Here is a 21179-nt window from a genome sequence, read left to right as displayed (position 1 = left end):
TTGAATCTACTGACTCTGAAACTAGTGTTGATGATTACTCAAAGCTTAAAAAAAAAGTACAAGATCTTGAAACATGAATTGAAAATTATGAATCTAAAGTTGACTTTGAAGAGTGATCCTAGAAAATTTGAATTTGATTTGAAGAATAAGTGTAGATCTTAAAGCAAATCTAGCAAAGAAGACATCTAAATTTAAAACATTGAAAGAAGATCATGAAGAACTTCACAAGTACAACACTATTGTGAAAGATAAACTAACTCAATGTAAGTAGAAACTTGAGAAGCTTTATTCTAGCAAAGAAAAGCTTGATGATTCAATGTCAATAAAAAGACCTACTTATGATAGAATTGGTCTTGGTTATGTATTTAACATGTTTGCAAAGAAACTTGAGATTAGATCAGATCTCAAAGAAAAAGATAAATTTAATGATAAGATTGAATCTAGTCAATCTTTTGATAAATCTAAATAAGTTGGACAAGATAAGGAAGTTGAGACATTGGATGAACCAAAGCAAGTGGAATCTCTTTAAAAAACTAGGTATGAATTTAGAGGTAAGTGTTTTTCATGTGATGAAATAGGTAATATAAAAAGAGATTGTAAAAATAAGTCATTTAATCATGTTATAGAATTTTATTGTCATAATTATCATGGTATGGGTCATATAAAAAATGATTGTAGGGAATCTAAATATGATAATGATAGAAGGAATAGTAGAATGTTTGGAAATAATAACCCTACTAATAGAAGAAGACCTAATGAAAGGACATTGAGAGAAGGAAGGCCTTATGATGAAAGAAAATAGATTGTGTTTTAAGTGTAATAGCTTTGGACACATAGCTTAGAATTTTCATGCACCTAATGATCAATAGAATCCTAGAAGTAGAACTCCAGCATGTCATTTATGCAAAAACTTTAGACATACAACAAAGTATTGTATAATGGACAAAAACTTTAGAGATAGAAGGAATAATGGAAGAAACTTCAAAAATAGAAGAAACAATGGATGAAACATTAGAAATGATAGAAAGAACATGAGAGGAACAAAGAAATGTAGTTAGTGAACTCCAAGAAGAACTAAATGAGGCATTTTTAAAAGGATTAGACATCTCAAAAGAAAAGTTAGAAGACGATGAGATAGGAAGATCGAAGTCAGTGATCAAGTTTGATTCAATTAAGTTGAATTAATTTTGTTTATAGCACTAGAATTTGAAACTTTATTTAGAGATCAAATTATAGGTAGAGAAGTTGGGAAAAGGTGTATCAAGATAATCTTAGATGGTATCTAAGCTCACTTATAATTTGGAGCTTATTGGAACTAGTTATGAAGGAATTAAGAGTTACTATTATTACATAGAAAGATAATTTTGTAATAGAAGATGAAAACTATATTTTCAAAGAGAATTTCATGAAGAAAAGTTTTGTGGAGAATTGTCATTATGGAAGGAAGCTATGATAAACCTTAGGTTTCATTTTAAGATTAGATAGAAGATCTTGAGTAGACATTTGATTTCAAAATGTAATTGATAGCTTTTTCATGTAATTGATAATGAGGAGAGACTAAAATTGAAGGTTGCTTCCATGAAACCCATATAAGGAAACCCTAATTCAACATTATCCATTACTCTAAACAATGTAGTATATTTGGAAGATGTAGGAAGTTATCTTAACAAAAAGTTTGTATCTCTTGGGAGTGACTATATGAATAAAGATATGGAATTAGTCTTTAACCATGATATGACTATGAAACCCAAACTTGAACATTTGAAAGAACTAGATATTTTTAAATATCATTTCTACCAAGAATTGGAGACTGATGAGTTGACACAAATCATACTAAGTAGAATTGATGATGGTAAACTATGGATGGAAGATAGTGTAGATATTTTAGCTAACCTTATTCATGAGGTAACTAGTCTTAGCAAACGAGGCAGTGTACCTATAGGTGAGAAACTTGTTAAGAAGAAGGTTGAGAGATACACAAAAGCAGTTTATAATAGAAAGGCCAAGGTGATTTGCACCATTAAACAAGATGATGTAAGATTCTTGAGTAGAATCATTGCCTACTCTATATGTGCAAGTTCTAAGATTGATGAATTTTTAGCTAAATTCATAATTTTCAGCTGAGTTCATCTATGCAACCTATAAGATATGTTTTGAGAAGGAACAAGTTAACCTTAGTGAAATTCTAAGAATGCAACTTGTTGAAAAATTGGGGAAAATCAAGAAGACTGGGAATGGTGCATTTTTATTTTAGTCATTGATCAACCACATATTCTTTCATGTATTTAAGAGATTTCCTTATTTGAAGTCATAGAGATTATGAGCAGTGAGAGATGCATAATGGAGAAGATTATAGATGTATGTAGAAGACATCTAGTAGATAAAATCTTGGATAGTGGGAATTTGATAATGAAAACATTTCAGAATGGGATGAGACAAAGATTTAGAATTGTGACTACAATTGTAGATAGATTTAAAGGAGATAAATGTGTTATGGCTAACATAGATTTTACTTATATTCAAGTAGTGGAACCTCAAGAAACCTTTCTTGATCCCTTAGGTTATGGATTGAGTGATGAAGGAGTAGTCAGATATATTGATTTATTGTTAAAACCTAACGAGGACCAAGCTAAGTATATATTTGGGACTTATGAAGAAATTACCCAATCAGCTCATTAGGCATCCTTAGAAAAAACATCTAACAAGAAGATAGAGACAATAATGAAGAAAGCTTTAATAGAGGCCAATATGACTAAAAGTGAGTTACAAGAAGTTAGACACAATATGAAACAAGGTATAATGAATGTGCAACATTTATTAGTATCTATTGCAAAGAAATCTTTGGAATAGAGAATTACATACGTAGTATCATCAAATGTATAGTCAAGTGAGTTGAAGATGAAATTAGAAAGATTAGTGGAAGCTATGACCACCAAGACAAAAAGAGTCAAGCAAAAATCCACTAGACTAGGAAAGAGACAAAAGACATTGTTGACAATTGTTGTATCTAGTGAAGAAGAAGAAGAAGAAGAAGAAAAATAGGTAGAGAAAGTTACTACTTCTAAACAGTTAGTAGGAAAAGCTCAACAACCCTAGTAGACAAAGATAGAGAAGATTAATTTAGCCATTACTAATGAAGGGAACTTTGTTCAAATGAACAAATTTTATGACTTGCATAATACTATTGAGAAAGATCAAATTGATATCTCTACTATGAAATACATAATAGCTAACAATAAGTCATAAGGTCTATGAGAGAATCATTGAGAAGAAGGCACCAACTCAAGAATAGGACATAGAACTTTAGAATTCTATGATTAGGACAATATGCAAGACTAATGATGAAGAAGAAGTCAAGAGATTGTTGAACAATCTGGCACCTTACTTGAGAAATGAGTTGAGACCATTTCTTTTTATGGTTGATGAGAAGGACAAAATAAGAAGTGAAAATACAACATCTATAAGTCAGATGTTGACAAAATCCAAGGTAGCATCTTCACTAGCACCCAAAACCTTGAAAGTGTTAGTAAGTAGTGATACAATAAAAATTTATCTAACTAATTTTACTATTAGCATTGATGATACTAACCCTTCTGAAAGTTCAGAACAACCCGAATCTCATGTTGAGGATATTGAAGATCAATTGAAACACATTGAAGAGGAGAAGAGGCTATTAGAGGAAGAAACGAGGAAAATAGAAGAAGCCAAGTAGAAATTTCTTGAAGAAGAGATGAAATGAACTATATAGGAAGAAAAAAGAGGAAATTGGAGGAAGATAAGAAGAAGAGAATAGAGGAGAGAGAAAAAGAAAGAAATGAAAAAGAAGAGAAAGAGGAAGAAGAAAGAAGAGTCAAAGAGATAGCTAAAAAGAAGCAAAGGGAAGATGAATCTAGACCATCTAGTTCATCTACTTTGCTTTCATTGGCTATCCTCACAAAAAATGATGATGATAAAATTGACTTGATCTCATCATTGTCAAAAATTATTCACAAGAACAAGACAATAAAGAGCCTACAAAGAGCCTTGATGGAGGTTACTAATAGACTACATAGTACTCTGGCAGTCTAGCATACAAAGGAAAATCCTAAATAGAAGGCATAGGTAGTGCTAAAATCTTTTGATGAGTAATTTACAAATTTTTTGAATGTTGTAGAATCAAAGGCACATATTTCACATGATGCTAACTTATTTAGAGCTATCTATTAGAATATCAACAACAATTTGCTAAGTCTTGATACTTGTATCAAAGAACTTTGGAAGTGTCAATAGGATGGAAAGGTATTGCACATTGAGTGTACCCAATCTCATAAGTTGACCAAGGATCTTGATAGTAAGTTTGGAGGTAAGTTGAGTGAGCTAGAGGCTCTATCAAGCCAGATGCAGCAACCTTCTAGTAAAATTCATGATTTTGAAGGTTGAGTGACCAATATTCATGGTGATATTAGGAAACTAGAACTTTGGAAAGAACAAATTTTAAAGAGATTATTAGATTTTAGAGACTCTATTTCTCTAAAAATATCTATTATTTAGAGACAGTTGGAGGAGTATGTCAAAGCAAAGGACACCTACTCAAAAAAATTATACTCTAACCTTAATGTAATTGGCATTGCATCATATGTTTTATGTGCAATTCTTACTCTACTGAATTAGCCAAGGATATATAGACAAAAGTTATTACCAGCCTTAAGGCAAGTTTTGATGATTGCATGAAGATACTATCAATTTAAGGCAGATGATTACAGTGTTTGACAATAGATGGATAATTTTTGGACAGCTTTTGACATACCTTTGTCATTGATGTCAAAGGGGGAGAAGGTGCATAAGAAAATTGTAAATCAAGTAAAGGGGAGAAGATAAAATTGTAAGGTATGAAATCATATTGTAAGTGGGAGCATATGTAAGATGGACAAGTTGTAATAGATGATTAGTGTACTATTATTGTAATATTTTTGACAAGTTTTTGATACTTAGCCAATTTTCCCTATTTTGTTGCCATCAATGCCAAAGGGGGAGATTTTTGAAAATTGGATAATGAAGATATCTAATGGTTTTCATTTATAGCAACACATGATAGACATGCTTATAGGAAACCTTAGAAATAAAGATACATAGCTTTTGGTACTTAGAAAATTGTCTAAGTATGAATTTGGTTTACAATATTATAATATTTTGTATGTAACTTGTTACTAACATCATATTATGACTAAAAAAGTAAGATGGAGATTGTATACATATTTATGATGATGTGTATAACCTCAAAAGTCAGTACAGACTATACATAAAAGAGATATTCATGTTTTACCAATGAAATAGGATACTAGAATTAAAGGAAAGGAATTATTTTGTTTACAAAATAATTACTTTAAACAAAATAATTACTTGATCAATTGGGACCAACATCCTAGATGTTTACTCTAAGTTGGAAGAGTATATTATGGTATTAGTCGACCCTGCAATAATTTGTGAAAATGCATGGTATTTATGCAAAGGACATCTTGTGATAAGAAGCATAGAATTGTGTAACTTCTGTTATGTTGTGTTGAGAAATTATATGTGAAATTCTATGAAAATGATATATGCAAAGTTGATTTTTTGATTCAAAAGTGAACTAAGGAAGAAGTTATAGAAACTATATCCAAAAGTATAATTACTTGTTTAAGCAATGAGCTCTTCTTGTAATTGGAAGTGCATGTTTGGGTGGTGGGCTCATCTTGCATCTACTGTACTACAACTCATAACAGGGTTGGAATCTCCTAGTAGGAATTCAAAGTCTCCTAACAAGGACTCTCTATACTAAATTTTCTCATTGAATCCTAAATTATGTGATTTGATCATCCCAGAAATTATGAATTCTTGTACAGATACAAGTTATCCATCATCCCTAGATAGAGCCACTAATGGCCTAATTTTTGATAAACAAAAAATTTGGTGATATCCTATAAAAATTAGGAAGAAATTTTGTTTTAGTTTCTTAGGGTTTTTGAGAATATGTTATTCCTCTTGAAAAAAATCCTAGGGCAATAGCAATGTCTCATGTTTTTTTGAATTAATAATAAATTAAATTACAAGAATAAATAGGGATACATGAAAAACTTTGTTTATACATAAATTTATTTTATATCCCTAAGTCATTTTATCATTTGTCATATTATAATTCAATGTCTTTAAAGATGTTTTAAGTTATGATGTTTCCAAATCCTTTCAATATCTTCATCGCTTCGATTTGGGATCTAACTATTTTAGAAGCTGGGAAGTGGTCATCGCAATGTCATGGATGTTAGTGCTAACTATCAAGTTAGGGTTGTGAGGGACTGATTCACTAAAGATTGCATGATCATGACTTGGTTCTAGCTTAAATGATTTTAAATTTCAAAGGTGTGGGAGATAATCATGGTAGTCAAAGTTTGAACCATCACTCCATTGCAAGTAATCAAATAAACTCTTAAATCTTAGTCATGAAGGTGTGAAAGTCAATAGAAATAGTTAAGTTCAAAGTTATTGCCTCATCACCTATTGTTAAGAGTAATCCTTGATTAAGATGGAGAAGAAATGAAAGCATGTAATCACAGATGACAAAGTAGTTAAGGCATTTTAAGTTGTGAAGCAGCGATAAAGAGCCAAAATGGTTAGAGTTTAAGTCATCATAGCTTTACAAGAGGTTAAGTTTGATTTAAGACCAAGGTAGTGAAGTTGAAAAAGTTAAAAAATTGTAGCTTTACATGGTTAAGCTATTAATATAAATCTTGAGTCATGAAGTTGCAAAAGATACTCTACATGGTTAAGTATAAAGTCTTAGCAACATCATTAGGTTCAAAGGTGAGTTGAAGTTTATAGTTGTAAAGAAGTGAAAGAAGTGAAAGTCAAACATCAAACTAGTCATTGCATCATTGCAAGAGATAAAAATGTTAAATAATAAATAGTTTCAAAGTTGAGATACAGTCAAGAGGTTTTTTTATGTCACGGGCGAAAGTGACAGTTTAAAATCTAGAGAGAAATGTTGTAATAAGATGTCAAATAGTTGTTTTGCTAGATCAAAATAATTAGTAAATTTAAGTAATGAATAGTTGTCAAGTGGCAAATAGAAGGAAACTAAATTGTTAAAGGCTTAACATAGTGGTTAGGGATTTAGGTGGAGAAGTTGTGTAATGGTTAGAATAGTCTTTCTCATGTGATCATAGCCAGAAGTAAAGAAAGGTAAAAAACTTGTGGTGAAGTGGTGGATAAAATGAACCACAACTTCATAGCCTCAAGATTTAAAAGCATAAAATAGTTTTAGATGGCCATGTTTGAGATGGGAAAAAAGAGATATGAGTTGGAAGGATGAATAATGAAAAAGTGAAGATTTTGCTAGCTTTTCAAGGATTGAGAGGTTTTAAAGGATGCTGGTTTTAAATGCCATTAATACCATGGTCCCTTTGTAGAAATAGATAAAATCCAAGAGAAACAAATATTTCATTACTAGTTGCACAAGTGTTTGAAACTTTAGAGAAGATTTTGAGTTGTAGAGTGAATTTGAGTGAGTTTCCAACATAAAATAGTTAGAATTCTTGAGATAATTTTATATAAAATGGTGCATAAGGAAGGTGAAATAATTACATAGGAATAGATTGAAGATTCTACCTTAAAAACAAAGAGCCATAGCTTATTTTTAGAAGAATGGATGCATATTCTACCTAGTTCTTCTAATGCATAGTCTATAAATGATCATGCATTCAGAGATACCTAAGTATATTTCAAAGATGTAGAGGTTCTTGATAGGAATGAAAGTGAATTGTTCTAGTTCATTTACAAAATCAAAATGGATAAGGTCCCAATTTCTAACCCTTGGATTAAAAATTTGGGGAAATTGATATGACAGAGGTTTTTATAGATGTCAACCTTGTAAAGGCATTGATAAAATCTTACAATCTAGTCAAAAAGTCATTTCATAAGAAAGATAGAAGCATCTTCATGGCCCTAGACAAGGAGACATTTATAGAAGCATTTTACTTGGGTGGCCCAATGTCATTGTCTCTTAACATGGAAAAATTAAATGAAGATTTTAAGAATCAGAAGAGCTTATACATGGGTAGAGGAATGGAAAAGCACATTCCAATGTCAATGAAAGAGAAGGGAGAAATATTAAAGAAGAAGGAGGTGGAGGACCTTATGCCCTTAGCATTCTTTCAAAGATATATATAGAAAACTATCTTTGGTCTCAACAAAGCCCTAGGTTCAGATGGAAAAATGAATGCTCTGGGTGCACATTATGTCATGGCATTAAATATCCATGACCCAAACATTAATGTTGGGTATAATTTTGTGATCTACATCATCAATAAGATCCATGATGAATTTCTTGTTGCATAGGAGAGAAAATTGAAGAACTTTAGGTTCCATCATTACTCCTTGATCAAATATAGAGATGTTCTAAGTTTTGAGAAAGAGATGAAAAAATTGGGTCCATCCTTTAAGGGATTCTATCCTAAGGTAGATTACTAGTCTAAGCTTGATAAATGTATTGCAAATTTTGATGAAATATCAACACTGTAGACACCTAAAAACCTTTAGAAAATAAAGTATTTTTATTTTCTAAAAAATTCTTGATGACATCATCATTAATTAATTAATTAATTAATTTATTTATTTTTATGCCATTAAATCCCTTTATCTTAATTAAAAATATTTAATTAAGGAATCCCTCCCAAAAATGTTTAAATCTTATTTAAACATTATTTCCTTATTTATTAATTATTTAATTAATAAATTGACCAAAAAACCCAAAAAAAATTTTAAAAAAATTTTTTACCCAAAACTTAGCCAATTTCCTTAAGACCACTAAGCTCTTCCAAAATCTTCTAATCCTCCTTTAATTTTGATTAAAGGCTAATCCCATCATTTCCTACCCCTAATCCCAACTCAAAATATTTAATTAAGATTAAATATTAATCCTCATGTTTATTAAAAAAGTTTTTATAAATATCTCCTCAAACCAAACCCTTGAAATAAATAAAACTTTATTTATTTCTTAAAAATCTAATTTATCCTCATCCTAAGAAGTTCTAGACTCTTCTAGAAAGTCTTCATCCTCATCCTAGGAAGTTCTAGACTATTCTAAAAAGTCTTTATCCTCATCCAAAGTCTAGACTCTTCTAGAAGATGTCTTTAAACCTAATCCTAATCCCCTCCTAACCTTGTCACATTCTCTAAACATTGGTTAAGACTTACTAACCCAAGCCAAAGTTAACAAATATCTCCTCCTTCACCCACCCTCATTAAATTCCATCCACTTGCCTATCCCTAAGCTAATCCTAAACCATCCTAATCCATCCTCTAATCATTTGCACAATCCTAAGCAAGCTTAAAACCTTCCTAATCAAGCCCAAGTCAAAATTCCTCTCATCTCCTTCAAAATATCCCAACCATAAAACTTTATGAAGTCCACTAGGCCATAAATGACTCTTCAAAGCCCTTTTATTGCTCTTACAATCCATTATGAGGGTCTTTATGAAGATTTTATCCCTTGAGCCTCCTTTGTTGACTCATCCTTCCCCTTTCCTCCATCCTCTCACCCTGTGACATGTGTCACTCCCTGATTGGTTGTAAGGAAGCGCAATCCATGTGCTCTCCTCTCATGCAATCTAAGCCCTCCATGAGCTTTTTCCCATCTTTGCATCTTAGCCCTCAATCCCTCAAGCCTCTTGCCTATAAATTGGATCCTTCCCCTTTGAAAAACAACACAATCCATGAAGTAAAGTCATAATTCCATTTTAAGAAGCCATTTTACATCAAAACCATACACTCACACCCAAATTCCAACTCCATTTAAAGCCCTTTTTGAAGAATAAGCTTGAGCATACATCCTATCTATTTAGAAAAAGCCACTCAACAAGAGAGCTTCTTATTGAGAGAGCCCATTAATGGCTCACATTCTTAATTGAGAGCTCATCTTAGTCTATCTTGAAGTTTATGAATTTTGTTTAGTTTGTAGAAACTTTATTTAAATTTGGTTTCTATTAGCATACTAACATTGCTCATATACATTTTGGCATGCCCGGTGGGATCCCGCATGGGTCATCTTCATTAGCTTTTTTAGTCAAGTTTTGTATGTCATTTGCTAATTTTGGATAATTTTGCTTGTTTTTGTGATTGGTAGGATTGTATAAATTGGTTTTGTAGGTCCACATGAGCATGAAGAAGACAAAGGAACTCATAGTCTATCTCATAGTGTTTGCAGATTTTTCAAGCTTATAGGTGGACAAAGCACTTGGAATTCTTCTTCCTCTTCTTGTCTATATTCTTCTTATTCCATCTACTTCTTCTTCTTCTTCTTGTGGGAGATCTTGGCCATTTTTTTTAGGAAGAAAAATCATACACACTTCTTTTTAGTGCTTAAAATGAACCCCCAAATCATACTTAAATCCATTAAAAACTAAAAATTTGCAAAAAAAAAAAAAAACTTTTAACAAGCGAAACTAAACCAATCCAATCATTTGCATCCTTGCAACATCAAGGTTTTAGATGCATTCATGCAAAGTTAGGAACACTTCATTTTTTGGAATTTAAAAAGAACTTCAAGTTTTCATTTCAAAAGGTTCAAAATCAACATTAAGTGCACACTAAAATCTAAATCAAACTCAAAGCATCAATCAAGGATAAAATGAACCTCATTTGCAAATATTTTAAAGTTCTTTTAAAAATCTCATGAAAACTAAGAGTCCTAAATGGTTGCCAAAAATTGTCCTAAAAGATTTGTTATTTGTTCCAAACAAATGTCTTGTTGAAAAATCTTGAATGTTTCTTAGGTTTTTCATGCATCAAAACAATCTAGGAATATCATTTTTGGGCTTAAAATATGCAAACTAGAACACAAAATCTTGAATGAAAACAAAACTCCAAAGAGTCATTTTCACTTTTGAGTCCAAAACAATCTTGAATGATCTAAGGTTAAAACAAAGCACTTCAAAGTTTTTAAAAAAACACACAAAATCTCAATCTTGAATGCTCAAAGGAAAAAACTTGAATGTTTAATCACTTGTCTTTGAATGCATGTTGCTAAAATCACTCTTTAGTGCCATGGATTAAAATCAAGTTTTTTATTTTATATTTTATGAATGCATGATTAAAACAACAAATCCAATCTTGAATGCCATAGATCAAATAATCATCTTTTGGGGCATAAAAAGAATCCACATTTTTGATATCTTCTAAGTTATAAAAATTAATAAAGATGCTTTGAGTAAGTTTGTAGTTGGACTCACCCTCTTTAATCACCCATCAATTTAACCATTAGTTGCAATCTTAGTGCCATATATGGGGATGGGTCTACCTAAGAGGGTTTTAAGTGCTCCACAAAGATCAAACTCCACTCACTTGGGTCTTTCGTGGTTTTTCTAAGTTAGAAAATTCCTTGAATGCACATTAATCTCGCTCACACTTCATTTGAGCATAAAAATTGGACAAATCTTGGAGGGCCTCTGGGCGTGCGCTTGGCAATTGAGTTTCACACATATTTGTTTTGGGCTTAAAACAAACTCACACTCAATCTTGAATGCCTAACAATCAATGAACATTGCATGGTTTGGACACATTTTCAATGACACTCGCATTTCTTATGTTGACGATCTCTCAACTTTCATTATGCTGATGATGCTGTCAAATTGGAATGAACATTGTATGCCATAATCACAAGTGTCTTCAATCATAGCTTATAAAATCTAAATCATCAATTGGAATAAACATGTGTCTTTTAAAGCCCAAGATCATGTATGTGGTCTTGTTTTACACTTTTTAGGAGGCCTTCTTGGGGATTTCATCACCCCTTGGGATGACCTCAACTCCAGCATACTGGCAGAGAATAAAAATTGGGAGGTGAATCCAAAGACACCTTTGCTGGAATCAAGATTTTGTCACTCAGGCTAAGCCTCAAGGAACTTTATACCCTTGAGAAGTGAAAGAGGAGAAGTGGGTTACCACTCCTCTTGGTTGTGTGACATCTTTTTGGTTTTATCTACAGATTTGGGCCTCACGTACCTTGTGTATATTGAGGACTCCCTAGCTATAAAAAATTTCATCCTTGTAGAAAGCTTCCTAGCATGTTGGTTTGTTTGATGTGCTTGCTCCAAAATTTTGTCTACTTTTTTTTTCATAGCTTTTAAATGAATGTTTGCCAACTTTGGTCAAAATCCCAAAAAAGAAAAAATCTCCCAGCTCAAGGCATACTTAGCGTAGTCACTGCCTCATCATAAAATCATCCAAGCTCCCCCACTGCAACTAAATCTATATAGTTCCTTGCTTTAGAACAAACCCAAATCCAAAGTCTCTCCAAATCATCCCCCCTGGCCAACTAGCAACCCAATCCAAAATCACACCCAAGCCTTTAGAGAGTTGTTGTCATTCTGTTAGAATTTTCTATCCAATCAATCCAACCAATCCACCAGCCTCACCAAGGTTGTCCCTTTGATAGAGCTTTGTCTAGGGTAATCTAGCTTTGTCATTTATTATCCCTCATCACCTTGAGCTAAAGGTTGGGATCCACATGTGGTCAATCTCGTGTCATTCCTATAGGATCATTAGTCTATCCTTAAGTTGACACAATCTCCACCAATCCAGTGCATAGGAAAGAAAAACTCACTTTTTGACAGCATGCCCTTGAAGTCTTCCATCCATAGGAAAGCCAAAAATCTCCAGCCAATCCTCCTTAGGTCTATCATACAGCTTTGACTCTTGCTAGGAAATCCTTCATCAGCCAATCCAAAATCTGTGCTTAATCCAAATCCAACCACGAGCTTCTGTGTTCATCCATATGCAAGACCCCATCCCCATCTGACTCATCATCAAAACATGAAATCCAAAACCTATCATGATGTGTTCAGTTGTATTGTCCTTGCTCCCACCACCTCCTATTCCAATGATGATGAAAATCTTGTTGACTATGACGGGTATATTGAAAGCCTTAGAAACATTCCCCCAAGCATCCCACAAAATCCATGCATTCTTCCAAACTATCTAGTCATGCCATCTGATATCCCAGCTTCTCCTCCATCACCTAATCAACCAAGCTTCCAACCTTCCACCCCCATCACACTAACTATTCCTGTCAATCCACCTCCACCTTCGACACATGAGTCTCCAAGGAATCTCCTAGAGGAAATACAAGAAAATTTTCCTCTAGCAGTCGATAAGCCATGTCATCTAATCCAACAATGTGAAGTAGTCAGTAATGAAGCTTCCCCATCTATAATATCACCTCCATCTCCCATAGCTATCATCCCCATACCATCCATCAAATTGCTTAAAATCCTTCCAATTCCCGCAAGCATCAAAATCCCACCATCTATCAAAACCCTCCAAATCCTATCCACATCACCTCCAAGCATTTCCCAAATCTCCCATAATGACCCTTATGCATCCATCTTCTACTCACCCATCTCCACTACTGAATCTCCCATCTATCCATTCGCTACCTTTGAAGAGTCCATCCCTTCACCTCCTATCGGACCATCCACTCCAAACCAATCCTATCAAGATACTCCCCAAAAGCATGTTGACATCCCCCAAAGCATAAACGAAGATATCATTGTACCATGTCTTCCATCCATAGTGCAGTCACTATCCCCTCCATCTCCAAAACCTTAAGCCATACCTCCTCTACTGTAGGATATCTTTTCATCCCATCAGCTAAATCAAGATCCTATCCTACCATCTCCTCCACTCCATTCTTCCATATTACCACCTATCCAAGCTATTTCACCATCTATAATATACCCTCTTGGTTCACTTACATTCATCCATAGTGGCCTCCTCTCAGTAGAAGAATTAAGAATAGTATCTACTTATTGTAGTACATCTGATAAAGCACTTCCACCATTTTCTGCAAGCAAAAAGTATCCTTAGCTAGTTCAAATGCTCAATCGATGGCATTTTCAAGGTCAAGGTTTAGGACCACAAGAGTAAGGAATCAAAAAGCCTATTATTGCACAAAAAAATCTAGGATTTCATGGTCTTGGATATGTATCCAAAGGCTCACCATCTAAAGGTGTTGGTACACCACACCCCCAAACCAAGCCTATCTCCAAACCCCCCATGCCAGCCTCCCATTACTCCTTCAATAAATATTATGTCATCCCCCCTCCACCATCTTTGCAGCTAAAACAACCTACCATATCCCCCCTTCATCCACTAAATCCATTTTGGGTCCCTATGTCCCAAAATCTACCATCCTCCATCCTCCTATCAACCATCATTCAAATCCTATTCCCTCCATTCCTATGCAAGATCAGCAAAGGCACATATCGAGGCACATCATCCATCATCATCCCCCTACACGCTCTCCCATATCCTCTCCATCTCATAAAGCTTCTCCTAACCATCTTCCCAAAGCTTATTACAGCAATGTAAATGCCAACTTCAAAATGCATAAAGCTAAAAATCCACATCCTAGGCAATCATATGTCTATTCTAAAAGACATACTCCAAAAAGGAAAAATCCAATCAAAGAATGCAAAATAATGCAAATGCCTATGAAAAGAAAATCCAAAACCATGTGGATCCCAAAGAAAAAAGTTGAAACCCAATGCATAATGGCATCCACCATTGCTAATCCTCCATCTAGTGACTCATGTCCCCCATCTCCTAACTCCATCTTGGGTGCCTATATCCCCAAGCACGCTTTCACAAATCCTCCATCACGCCCGCATCTACCATCTATCCCCCATATGCTCTTTTCACACTCATCCCAACATGTGCCAATGTTTCTCTTGCAAGCATCCCCATCTCATGCACCTTTCCAACCTTTTCATTCCTCCATCTCCTACCATCAATCCCATCTAATCCAATCTATTGCATAAATCACACATCCAGTGTACCAACAGCTAGCAACAAAATTGAACATTCCAACAGGCAATGAAAAATCCCAAAAAAGCCAAAATAGCTGAAGAAATCCAAAATCATTCCAGCTAAGTCCAAAGTCAAAAAGTCAAAAAAAAATAATAAAGAAAAATAAAGTATCCACTAGTGAAAACTTGGCAATTCAAGCGCCTTGGACAAGTACCATGATGAAAAATTGGCGAACAAGCGTCATGCGTAATCCTGCCATCCCCAATTTAGCCTATCATCCTCATGCTTTTGGTCATCTCTTGACATCCAACTCCATCTTCCAATCTATCCAACTATCCTCCACCCTCCAGCTTCCATCTCACACCATCCATTGATCTTCTGTAGCTTCAACCAATCATCCCATCTATCATCCATCTCCCTAGCGCCTTTCACTTTTCCATCCTAGCTTGAATCCTATCACATCCATCGTAAGACCTCCTTCCACATGTCATCTTCTGACTGGGGGCACTGTATTCCTTGGAGATCTTGTCTTGTCCATCCTCCCTTGTCATTAGTATCTCACTCTAGGCTATCCTTATGCAAATCCAATGTCATCCTCTCATTAGCCATTCACTCTAGTGCCATCTTGGCCCTGATGAAGGGGCCAACACCACCCTTACCAACTCACAACCAAAAATGCAACAAGATGGAGATAGAGAGATGACAAAAAAAATGCTTCATAAAGCATCCATTAATACTTGAAATCCACTAGAAGAGATTACATTTGAAGAGCTTCCATTTCTCCAACTTCCTTTAGAAGAGCTTCCATTCCTTGAACTTCTTGAACTTGATTACAAATGATAATAAGCCTTGCTTAAATAGTCACTTCTAACCCAAGACATTACAAACACAACCAATGTGGGATAAAAGGTAAATACAACTACCTTTAAATAAATATTAAATTCCCACCCAAATACAACTAAACACCCAACAAATATTAAATGCATGATTTAAGGAACTTTCCACAAACTTCTAAGATGCCACCTACACACCTCGATTAATGGAATGACAACTATTTTTATTATTTTCTATTTATGCCACCCATGCACCTCGAAAATAGAAATTCCTCTTTTTCCTTTCTTTTCTCCTTTTTATTTTTTTATTATTTCTCCTCTAATTTTCGTCACTTTCTCTCTCCTCCAAAATTTTTTTTTTTTTTTTTTTTTTCCTTTTTTTTTTTTTTTTTTTTTCTAATAATTTAATTTTTCCATGCAAGATGCTCCTGCATCAGACTCCCTTGGTAGATAGAAAAGTGTGTCCCACACTTTGATGTCAAAAGAGAGATATAGAACCATCTTCATCTTCACCACAAGCTTCCACCTCAATAGGGACAAGAAAACCAACATGCAAATCTCCCACATTTTTTTGCTGATGCATGATGCTCCTGCATCCGACTCCCATGGTAGGAAAAATTTTGTGAATATGGATTCACAAAATGAAGTAGCCACTGTTGAAAGTTTTTTTCCTTTTCCTCCAACACATAGCTGGAACAAGTATCCGATGCCGATATATTTCCTTCTTCCTTCTTTTCCAACACCTAGCTGGAACAAGTGTTTGCTGCATAAAATGCTCCCTCACAATGAACTCTATCCAAGTATAACTCTCATCCTCATTCAATTTTGTTGAATTAATCACACCTGTAATAAATCCAGCAACACCATACCAATCTTCCTTTGCATACCATACATCACGAACAAGATCCTCATGCAAACCATCATTAATATCTTTTAAACTCATCTTAAATTCAGCATCATATAATTCATAAAAATTTACCTCTTTGACATAGTCATCTTCACTTTCCTCTTTCATGTTGTCAACAATGCATGTAACTACCCCGCTTTCTTGATCTCCAACGAAGGCACTATACTTTTCCTCCATTGCTGCAATCTTCAAATCTTCTTGCTCTATTTCAGGTTCGTAAGTCTTGTCATCTTTATGCTCTTCCACTTCTCGTTCATCTTCTTCAACATTAGGTTCGCAAATGATTTCCTCTTCATCCACTTGCTCTTCCACTGGATCATCTTTCTTTTCCACATTCAAGGAATTATCAACATCTCTTTTCTGGTGACATGCTCTTTGTTTTCGCAACTCAGCTTCTAATTCATTCACTTGCTTCTACAAATCAACTAGCAATGATTGTTGATTTCTTGCTCTAAATTTCTCAAGTCGAGGAATCCTCAGAATCCATCCAATCACAAAAGTCATCTTCTTCTTTCTCTTCTCCATAATCAAGTCTTTAGAAGACAAATCTCATGCAACACAAGAACCTCGTGCAAACTGCCTCACAGTCGGCGATCTGTCTACACAATCAAGAACTTCTTGACAAACTTCACCCAACTCAAGGTCCTGGTGCAAACTGCCTCACGTTCGGCGATCTGTCCGCACACTCAGGAACTCCTGCTCTGATACCACTGATGAAGGGGCCAACACCACCCTTACCAACTCACAACCAAAAATGCAACAAGATGGAGATAGAGAGATGACAAAAAAAATGCTTCATAAAGCATCCATTAATACTTGAAATCCACTAGAAGAGATTACATTTGAAGAGCTTCCATTTCTCCAACTTCCTTTAGAAGAGCTTCCATTCCTTGAACTTCTTGAACTTGATTACAAATGATAATAAGCCTTGCTTAAATAGTCACTTCTAACCCAAGACATTACAAACACAACCAATGTGGGATAAAAGATAAATACAACTACCTTTAAATAAATATTAAATTCCCACCCAAATACAACTAAACACCCAACAAATATTAAATGCATGATTTAAGGAACTTTCCACAAACTTCTAAGATGCCACCTACACACCTCGATTAATGGAATGACAACTATTTTTATTATTTTCTATTTATGCCACCCATGCACCTCGAAAATAGAAATTCCTCTTTTTCCTTTCTTTTCTCCTTTTTATTTTTTTATTATTTCTCCTCTAATTTTCGTCACTTTCTCTCTCCTCCAAAATTTTTTTATTTTTTTTTTTTTTTCCTTTTTTTTTTTTTTTTTTTTTCTAATAATTTAATTTTTCCATGCAAGATGCTCCTGCATCACATCTATCCATTTAGCTACCACCAACCTTAGCATTGTCCCCATCATCATCATTGGATGCATCTTGTCAAATCCATATCTTTCATTATCACCTCATCCTTAGCTTCTACCTCTTGCACCAAATTGAGCCATCCTGCTATCCTCTCATCCTAAGCTTTTTATTCATCTGTATCATACCTATCATTGGTCTGTTAGCTTGTACCATATCTTGATTAGCCTACTTGTAAATATCTTGGTCTGTCAGCTTGTAAATCCTCTTTAGCTTAGTACCATTGTATCTATCCAGCTTTTGTATCAATTCCTCCTTGATTAGCATCTTGCACACATTGTACAACCCTTGGTTAGCTATTCCAATGCATTCTTTAACTAGATCTCCTGTCACCAAAGTGTTATCCTTCTTAGCTCAGCTTGCCAGATGCATCACTCATCTAGATCCATCAGCTTAGGTGCTCTCTGATAGATCCTTGTAGGATATAGCTTTCGTCATGTCTGATCTTGGTCCGTTAGTACCTCGTCCTACCCATCTCATTGGCAAATAGTTCTCTTTTGGATTTTCACTTTTTTTCAATTTGGAATCTTCCCTTTTGGGTCTTGAAGTATCTTTTCTAAGCAATCTTTTTTTTCCCTCCTCAAGGTTGCCACGATCTTCCATATCATGGTATATTGTGAATGGGGCAATCTAAGTGTACGATCTTGATTAGGTCTTTAATTTTTTTTTCTTTTCTGCTTGTGGGTTACCCAGTGTTGGTTCCATGCTGCTTCCTTTAGGAATCATGTATGATGCTAGGGCAATCCTTGCATGTTTTTTTTGAGTCAGTTCATTAGTCCTCTGGACAGTTGGTGAAAAGGCCTTGATGTTCTTGGTAACCTTGGCAATTAACCAATAGTCCTATAGCAAATCTAGTGCTCAACTACATGGTGGTACTTCTCTTTGAAGTATCCCCTCGCTCAAAAAGCTTCAATGGTTTTCCTTCATCTCCATTATCCCCCATCCATATCTAGCATCCGTCTCTCCTACCCCAGCTTATGCATCAGTATCTCTTTGAATCACTCCTCACCTTTAGCTTTAGGGATCCACAATCCTAGTCTTAGGGATCCACCAATCCAAATCAATCCACCAAGCCTCATCTTTCGAGATCCAAAATCCTAGTCCTAGGGATCTCCGAAACCCATCTTTCACAAATTTGACTCTTTAAAATCCTGTTACATCAGCTTTTTAGTCCCCTCATCCATCTCCCCATCTTAGATTCCTTTTATAGCACTCCACTCCTTCATCCTCTGCAATCCCTAAGATCTTAAGCTTGCTTCCTCTTGTGCCTCTGATTCTCCCTTTATCATTCTCCCATAGTGAGAGTTTGAGCTAACTAAACCTCTTCTCTTAAGCCAATCTAAGTCTTCTTGCTCATCTCGGATTCTTGTACTTCTCAAGAAGTCATCAAACCTCACTTTCTCTCCCCGCCACCTTCTTGAGGGGGCATCTTGCAGTCCATTCTCTCCTCTTATGCTCTAGCCTTGGGCATCTTATTTTCTTATCTTTGATGCCATGCCACTTGCGGCATCACATCAAAGAGGGGCAAAATGTAGACACCTAAAAACCTTTAGAAAATAAAGTATTTTTATTTGCTGAAAAATTTCTGATGACATCATCATTTATTAATTAATTTATTTATTTTTATGCCATTAAATCACTTTATCTTAATTAAAAATATTTAATTAAGGAATACCTCCCAAAAATGTTTAAATCTTATTTAAACATTATTTCCTTATTTATTAATTATTTAATTAATAAATTGACCAAAAACCCAAAATAAATAAAAAATTCATTTTTTGCCCAAAACTTGGCCAATTTCCTTAAGACCACTAACCTCTTCCAAAATCTTCTAATCCTTCTTTAATTTTGATTAAAGGTTAATCCCATCGTTTCCTACCCCTAATCCCAACTCAAAATATTTAATTAAGATTAAATATTAATCCTCATGTTTATTAAAAAAGTTTTAATAAATATCTCCTCAACCCAAACCATTGAAATAAATAAAACTTTATTTATTTCCTAAAAATCTAATTTATCCTCATCCTAATAAGTTCTAGACTCTTCTAGAAAGTCTTCATCCTCATCCTAGGAAGTTCTAGACTATTCTAGAAAGTCTTTATCCTCATCCAAATTCTAGACTCTTCTACAAGATGTCTTTAAACCTAATCCTAATCCCCTCCTAACCTTGTCACATTCTCTAAACATGGGTTAAGACTTACTAACCCAAGCCAAAGTTAACAAATATCTCCTCCTTCACCCACCCTCATTAAATGCCATCCACTTGCCTATCCCTAAGCTAATCCTAAACCATCCTAATCCATCCTCTAATCATTTTCACAATCCTAAGCAAACTTAAAACCTTCCTAATCAATCCCAAGTCAAAATTCCTCTCATCTCCTTCAAAATATCCCAACCATAAAACTTTATGAAGCCCACTAGGCCATAAATGACTCTTCGAAGCCCTTTTATTGCTCTTACAATCCATTATGAGGGTCTTTATGAAGATTTTATCCCTTGAGCCTCTTTTGTTGACTCATCCTTCCCCTTTCCTCCATCCTTTCACCCTGTGACATGTGTCACTCCCTGATTGGCTGTAAGAAAGCACAATCCATGTGCTCTCCTCTCATGCAATCTGAGCCCTCCATGAGCTTTTTTCTATCCTTGCATCTTAGCCCTCAATCCCTCAAGCCTCTTGCCTATAAATTGGATCCTTCCCCTTTGCAAAAAAATACAATCCATGAAGTAAAGTCATAATGCCATTTTAAGAAGCCATTTTACATCAAAACCATACACTCACACCCAAATTCCAACTCCATTTGAAGCCCTTTTTGAAGCATAAGCTTGAGCATACATCCTATCTATTTAGAAAAAGCCACTCAACAAGAGAGCTTCTTATTGAGAGAGCCCATTAATGGCTCATATTCTTAATTGAGAGCTCATCTTAGTCTATCTTGAAGTTTATAAATTTTGTTTGGTTTGTAGAAGCTTTATTTAAATTTGGTTTCCATTAGCATACTAGCATTGCTCATATACAAACAAAAGTACCAAAAAAGATAAGATGGAAGGTTGATCCTAAGTCTTTTGATGAAGACATTGTTGTAGAGGTTAGTGATGAACAAGAGGATCAAGATGAAAGTTCAGAGTGGTCTTAGTGGAGGAGAAAGAAGTAGAAAATGGTGGAAATTCCACAAATGGCCCAATAGAAAGCCTTACAGAACTTACCAAGAAATAGCCATAATTTTGA

The sequence above is a fragment of the Cupressus sempervirens genome, chromosome 8 (assembly GCF_028749045.1).
Source record: "Cupressus sempervirens isolate cs-2001-9-10 chromosome 8, ASM2874904v1, whole genome shotgun sequence".
NCBI lineage: Eukaryota > Viridiplantae > Streptophyta > Pinopsida > Cupressales > Cupressaceae > Cupressus > Cupressus sempervirens.
Note: the sequence above shows the minus strand (reverse complement) of the source record.